Here is a 7,553-nt window from a genome sequence, read left to right as displayed (position 1 = left end):
AGCAAAGGAAAGAAAAATTAAAAGAGAGTACATGAAATTAATAATAGACGGAGTGTGTTGAAGATGGGATGAAAAGAGAGAAAAATTAGAGAAGCAAAATTTTTGAATAAGAGAAAGGAAGCATTTGCAGACAGGAAGATGGTAGTTTGGAATGTGGCGGCGATGGGCAGGATTCAAGAAATTACAGATTTTATTAGGGACTTCGATTTAGTTATGTTACAGGAGACGTGGATTGAGAAAAAAGATTTGCAAGGACCCATGCGGAAACTAGATGAGAGATTTCGGTGTACAGCGAAAGCCGCCATTAGATCCAAAACGAGAGGCAGAGCTAGCGGCGGACAACTTCTAGGCATCAAGAAGAAAGTGGAGGTTAGGGGAAGAATGGGAATTCGGATTGGTAGTTAGGGGCAGAATAGCGGGAGAGCAGGTTACACTGATAACGGTGTACAATAATGTGGGAGTGGGTAAAATAAGAAATAGCTTAAAAGAGCTAATCGAGGGAATAGAAAAAAAGGGAGATAGGATACTAATAATAGGGGGGGGGGGGGCGAGGAAGATGTGCGAAACTACAGAAGAGTGGCATTACTAGATGTAGGATATAAAATTCTGACATCAATGATGCAAAACTGGAACAGTTAAGGCAATGACTGGAGCACAAAAAGATATTAGGAGAAAGCCAGTGGGTTTAGAAGCAGAAGAACGACGAGGGACCACCTATTTGCTTTAAACTCACTTATGGATAGACAACAAACTGAGGAAAGAAGGAGGGAAGCTATATACCGCCTTTGTGGATTTCCGCATAGCCTTCGACACGGTCAACAGACGGAAGATGACGGTGAAACTGAAGCAACTAGGAATAAGTGGTAGAATGTTAGAAATGATCGTGAGCATATACAAGGAGACGACTAGTGAAGTTAGCACGCAGAAGGGACGCACCAGGAGGTTCAGGACGGACCGAAGAGTGAAACAGGGATGCCCACTCAGTCCTACATTGTTCTATACATAGAAGTATCATACATAGAATCTATACGTAGAAGACCTGGAGAAGGAAATGATAGAAAGAAATTTAGGAGGGACAGTAATAGGAAGAACGAAAGCTTTTGCACTAAAGTACGCGGATGATGTACCACTCGTAGCGAATGCCGCAGGATTGAAAGAAATATTAGCATCACTAGCTAAATTTGCGGCGAGAAAGAACTTGCAGATCAACACGGAAAAAACAAAGATTATGGTTTTTAGAAAAGGAGGAGAAAGAAACAAGAAACAAGAAGGAAAAGTGATGGGTTAACGGAAAAGATATAGAAGTAGTAAACAGTTTCAAATACTCGGGAAAGGCATACAACAAGCACTTGGAAAGTTTAGCTGCAAGGATCGAGGCAGAATCGCTATGATAATGAGGTGGGCAGGAATAGGAGGGCTGGGGAGGAGACTATACATATACGACGTACTGTGCAAATCCATTCTATTCTATGGCATGGAAGTATGGGGTTGGAAGGAAAGAGCAGAAAGAGAGAGAATGAGAGGGAGGATGTGCAAGATAGAAATGGGGCTGAGTAGCAATACTCCGGAAAGTAGCAGGAAGAGAGAAAAGGGAAACAGAAGCGACAAGGAGAGCCGGAAACTATTTAGTGAACAACATTAGAAAGATGCAAGAAGAGAGACTGTCAAAGGTGTGCTTAAAAGAGGAAGTGAAAAACGGGCGACCTTCAAAGTGGATGAGCGAGCTAGTGGCGGCAATGACAGAAGTAGGGGATGGACGGAAATATTAGGACTGTTGGAGGGGGAGGATGGAGCGAAAGCTGGTGGATGGTTGGAAAACCAAGAAGAACCAAATAATACAGAAATACTGGGGTAAAATTAATAGATCAAGGTACTGTCCAGAGTATAAAGATCTAAAAACGGACTGGTCCCAGAAGAGTTATTGGGAGGACAAGGAAGTAAAATGGAGGGATAAAGAGTAATGGGCTAGAATGCGTTGTGGCAACATCAGGAGGGCAGACAAGAAAGGATTTAAAGAAGAGAACTATAGGCTGTGCAATGCAGGCACGGAAAATCTGGAACATACGTGATCTTGCGTAGAAATGAAGAGATTAACAAAAGAAGAATTAGCCAAGAAGGCAGAGTTGGAGAATAAGGTGAAGGAGAGAGGAAAGAACTAGAGGAAGGAAGAAGGCTAAGAAAGCTAAGAGGAAAAGTAAAGGCGGACCTATGTCAGTATATAAGAGAGTTCAAGATGAACATTAAGAGAAAATCAGGAGAACGCATGGTGAACGAAGAAAGAGCAGGGTCCCCAAAAGAGGGCGAGGGCCCCCAAAAAACTACCAAAGACACACGGTGCAATTGTAACGTAGGAGATAAAATGTTATATATATTCTTAAACTATGTATAAAGTAAAAATGGAATAAATCTATCTATCTATCATTTATTAATAAAAATAAAAAATAAAAAGCAAAAAAAAAAAAAATAAAAGAAGTAAATGTAATATTTCCTAGTGTACTGTCTTTACTGTTGATGAATTTGTTCACCTTCGCAATGCATGAAAAGATTAAAGCAACCAATCTATATTTTTCCACCATTCTCTATATTTTCTCATACATTTAAAGACAGAGGTCGTATAACTGGACAACTGATCAATCGAAACGCAGTCGCTCTTCAGACTTCGGACGAGAAAGATATGTCAAAAGAGCTTGACTGCTCAGACCAAGTTCCGATCCCCAAATTCAAACAGTCCCAATCATTTTCTTGCATGTAATCTCACTTCAGGTGATTTACATAATAATATCGCTTAATGTTGTTAATTAACGAGTCAATTACACAATCCTGTATATGTTATACTCTTCAGTACTCTTCAGCAAAAGTGAATGGCTCAATCCAATGTGAATGTTCGTAAAAGCAGAAGAATATCTTATTCATATTTGAAATATTAGAAAAGTGACGTTACAATTCGTGTATGTGTTCACATCGTAAAGTGCGCGGTGGTATTTTCGCACAAAATATTTCGTATTCATCTGTCAAATAAGATAAATATATTTATATTTATTAAGAGCAGGCTTGAACACATTTTATTTCAGATAAAATAAACGAACAATTTAACTTCAAATAAATTAAAATAAACTAACAATTCATAATGAATATTCCGATTAATCTATTATTTTAGAGATAATGATAACTTTTGGGAATAAATAACTTCATTTACATGGAATTAAATTCAAATGAATCAATTTTAAATAATTTCTTGTTTGAGTTAATACGATTTCTCGAATAAAATTACAAATAATCTAATATAACAAGTTACAACAATATTACTTTTTGACAATATTATTATACGAAATACTTGTGAAATTATATGAATAAATAAATGGAATACTGAATAAACATTCATTCAAGTATAATACAAAAAGTAAAATGGAAAATTATTTCAAATCATATTCATTTCAAAATTTATTGCAAATCATATTCATTTTATTGAAAATCATATTCATGTTTAAATAAACTAACGCATAATTAAAATCCCATAATTAAAAATATATTTTTGAAATATAAGACTCCTTCGCCATCTTCTGCTTCACTAAAACGTTTGTTTTCATTTTCAACGACAACAAACTCGCCTGAAGTAAACAGATTAACTAACAAAATGTTCGAACAAAATTGTACTAAAGGCAAATTTATTAAATACCAAACCAAAATTGTGAAGAAAGGACTCCTGATTCTTTTTCTTTACATTATTTCAGTAAATATTTCGAATAAAATGTTATTCGAAGAATTTATTCGAAATTTTATTCGAGGAATTTATTCGAAATGTTATTCGAATAATGCCCACCTCTGATCCTATTCCTCTTGAACTTTTTCTAACTCGATCTGAAATCATCGGGCTACCCGCCCGAGCCTGCCCGACTTTGTGCGAGCCCGACCCTAACCCGAAATTTCGGGTACCCGCACACCCCTACTGTAAGTGTCTTCGAGGTGCCTTATGTAATTCTAAAGAGTAGGTTAAGTTTAAAGTAAATTCATACTACTATTTGTTAAACATTGCTAACTGCCTTTTGCCACTTTCCTAACACTCTCTCTATTGACAAGAAATGTTGAAGTTCAAAACAGTATCCAAAAATATTTTCATGCATATGATATTCATAACGTGTTAGAGTATAAGCACTCGAGCCTTAATTGATTATGTTCGAGCCTTTATTGATTATAATCGATTTGTGTCAAGATACTTACAATTGACGGCATGGTGTATCTCTAGGATTGTTTGCTGACTGTAACTGCAAACCGAACATTTCGAAACTTGAGCGATAGTTATCTAAGGCAAGCCACAGTCTCACCCGACGATACATATTGGCTGAATTCGTTGATTTGAGCCGACAACGGTGAAACAGTCTTCCTGAAAGATGGGGAGTATATAAATATGGACTATAAATAAGAACTTACATACAAATATGAAATAGGAACCTAACAATAAATAATAGATCGACATGCAAGAGCAAATGAAGATTTAGAAATTTTTTGAAACTTTTTAACGCATCATGCGAGACTTGCAATTCATAATTCTATTATACTATTCTATTATATTTTACTTTCAATTTTCAATTTGTAGATAGACATTCTGCGTAATACATTCGAGACAGACTTCAATCGACTTTCCAACCTCGATATCTGAAGAAATAAATTTAAAACTTTCTTTTTATTTTTGGGATTAAGTTTTAGAAAACATTATTACATTTTAAAATCAATATGTCATTATTTAATCATTATATTGGTTTTTTTCACTGCGCTTTTAAACACGTAAAGTGTGCTTCGTCATACGTCTTAAACGTGTGAAGGATAAAATTGCTTTTGGAAAAACGATATGTTTTATCAATCAATTAATCAAGAATATAATCTGTAGATATAAGTCTAAAAAATGGGATTTTTACTAAATATTTATTAATCGATATTTCGTTAGAATTGAATGTCAGTGAATACTCAGTGCATTTCAAAATGATTCCAATATTTTGCAAATATTTATTTAAGTATACTTTTTTAATATAGAACATATTTTGCCCTTAAATTTTTATTTTCTCTCTTTTCTAAAGTTTTATTCATAATTTGTTTTTTTTAAATAAAAATATCTGTGAGAACAGGAATATATTGTCGTTTATAATTTAATATAGTTGTGGCAAGCCACTTTCTCCACTTGAGACGAGTCAGCGGATCGGACCGATCGATTTATACTCTATTTGATGATCGATCAATTATAAGTAAAAAAACATAATGCGTGAACTGTGCTCACCTCGAATAACTTTCAAAGTTTGCGTTGTACGGAAAGAATTTTGTGCGAAAATTGTATGGTTTAGAGAACAGCATTCTCTGATGTGTGTACTTTTTTAACAAGTGATTTTTATAAGAGATTTCGTCTTTCTTTCCAATATTTTAAAAAGAATCATATACTTTTTGATCCATTGAAACAATAGTCAAATTTGATTGTACCGGCCTAGAGTCCCTCGAGTACGAGTTTCGAACACCGAACACCAGTACAAGCCGCAAGTGGCTGTGCGCCTAGCGCTGAAGTCGCGATATTCGATGTTAAGCAGAATGCGGAACACCGCTCTAGGATGGGAAGTGACCGTCCAGCCTAGCGAGTAGTTAGAACAACAAGCGTCTGGGGTAAGGGGTCGCTGCTATCAGCCCCACTGATGAGTCTAGGCAGCGACTCTGAGACGAAACGCACATTTCCTCATCTTTTTCCATTCCACTTCCTCCATCCTCGCACTAAAATGTAAATACTGTAAATATGTATATACTATAGACAATTCTAACCATTTATGATCAATCGAATCAGTGGCAGCTCGGTATCCTATATGAGAAAATATCGACTCACGTAAGTTGAAAAATTATTAGTTTAAGAGTCATTTTAACTTTATTTTTAATTAAAATCCATTGTAAAAACGAGAACAGTATGAATACAAGAATACTTCCCTTGTCCCTCCTCGTCTTTCATATATTGATTTTACAAAACTAAAGTTAAAATATCTCCTAAACGAATAGTTTTTCGGCATACATTTAAGTTATTACTTCCTTTTATAAAGAATATCAGAATGCAATATGTGAATAATTATATAATTTCATTTAAAAAAAGAAAGTTAACTCATGCGTATAGCTACAAACAAATTAATTGCATTGGATTATCACTCTTTCGAAACAAAACAAGTTTTTCAACAAAACAATATTTTTAAACAACAAATAGTTCTGGAAATAATTGCATTTATTGATTAAAGTGCCTTGCATATATTCCAAATGATGTCATTGGAAGAGATAATACAAAATTAACACATTAACAAAATTAATACCCGATTTGACTTAATATTTTCAAGTCTTCTTATACTACATATTTGTTGAAATGGAACTATATTTATGATGTCTATTCATTAAAAAGTTACTACTCCACTGATACTCTAATTTTTTACTTTAACTTTTACACATTTCACACCTTTGTTTCATTCTTTATGTATATAACCGGTAATCTGCATCAAGGAAATAGATCAAACTTTCGTATTGTATTCGTCAGACACTCAAGCACATAAAAAGAACTCAAAACATTGAAACACTCCATAAACATTGTTTTCTCCATCTACCGGACGTTTAGTTACACTACACAAATTTTGTTGAACTAGTGCCAAACGAAGAAACGAACGTTCCCTCTACTATTTTTTTGAACGTTGTTTAATTGTTCTTTAATTGTTTTTTCTTTTTTTGATTTATACGTTTTTTTCAAATGCAATTGTGTACTGCGCGAGCGTATACTGACCTGCCGATAATGACGTACGCGCGATTGGCCGCAATCGTATTGTGTTAAACTAATGCCGAACGAAATTTCATCTAATATTATTCTTCTAATAATTTTTCGACGTTATAAATTATTAACTATACTTCATCTCTTAATGCAATAGTACAGTCTGCGCATACTGACCTGCGAAAAATGGCGGCGCGATTGCTGATTGGTCGCAACCGGCGCTCAGGCCAGGGGGCGTCCAGAGAAACGAAAGTTTCTCGTTAGTAAAATTGATATTTTCAGAGCACAAAAAGCGTCTTAAATATCAAATCTGGATCGCTTCTCGGCCTCTCCGGCTAAGATCAAAGTGTAGTGCCTGTTCTTATCAGCTTGATATCTGATAGACCCTCCACAGGGGGGTCCAGAGTGTAAGCCTGATTTTTGAGACTTTGCGGAGGTAGGAGCTCGCTCCACCTCTGCTGCGGGTTAGCCCGGCATTGCAGTGCCGCCGGGATTAGCCCTGCGTACGATCCCAAGAATCAGTGCATCGTCCCTCCCGGAGGAGGACCGCGACTCGGAAATTCGCGAACCGCGACTCAGTACCTCGCGCACCGCGACCCGCGAGTGAGGACACCCTGCCTGGAAGCCGCCACCGCCAACACCTAGGAGGACGACCGGCGAGGAGGAGGACCCTTCCCCTGCTCCCACGGAGGACCGTCGAGGAGGGACGCCACACCACCGGCGCCAGGAGCGTGAGTATCGAGTCGCGCGAACCTTCCCCCGCCACGCGCACGTCCCAGGAGCG

General features: G+C 36.7%; 1 non-coding gene across 1 annotated transcript; it reads left to right on the top strand.

Moving 5' to 3' along the window:
* Positions 1 to 7,083: 7,083 nt before the first annotated feature.
* Positions 7,084 to 7,276, top strand: LOC122530255. Its single transcript, XR_006306941.1, has one exon. It is a non-coding gene; the product is annotated as a U2 spliceosomal RNA (small nuclear RNA).
* The last annotated feature ends 277 nt before the right edge of the window (positions 7,277 to 7,553 follow it).

This window comes from Frieseomelitta varia, unplaced genomic scaffold (assembly GCF_011392965.1).
Source record: "Frieseomelitta varia isolate USP_RPSP 00005682 unplaced genomic scaffold, Fvar_1.2 scaffold_334, whole genome shotgun sequence".
In the NCBI taxonomy this organism is placed as follows: Eukaryota; Metazoa; Arthropoda; class Insecta; order Hymenoptera; family Apidae; genus Frieseomelitta; species Frieseomelitta varia.
Note: the sequence above shows the minus strand (reverse complement) of the source record. Positions and strands in the feature narration are given on the sequence as shown.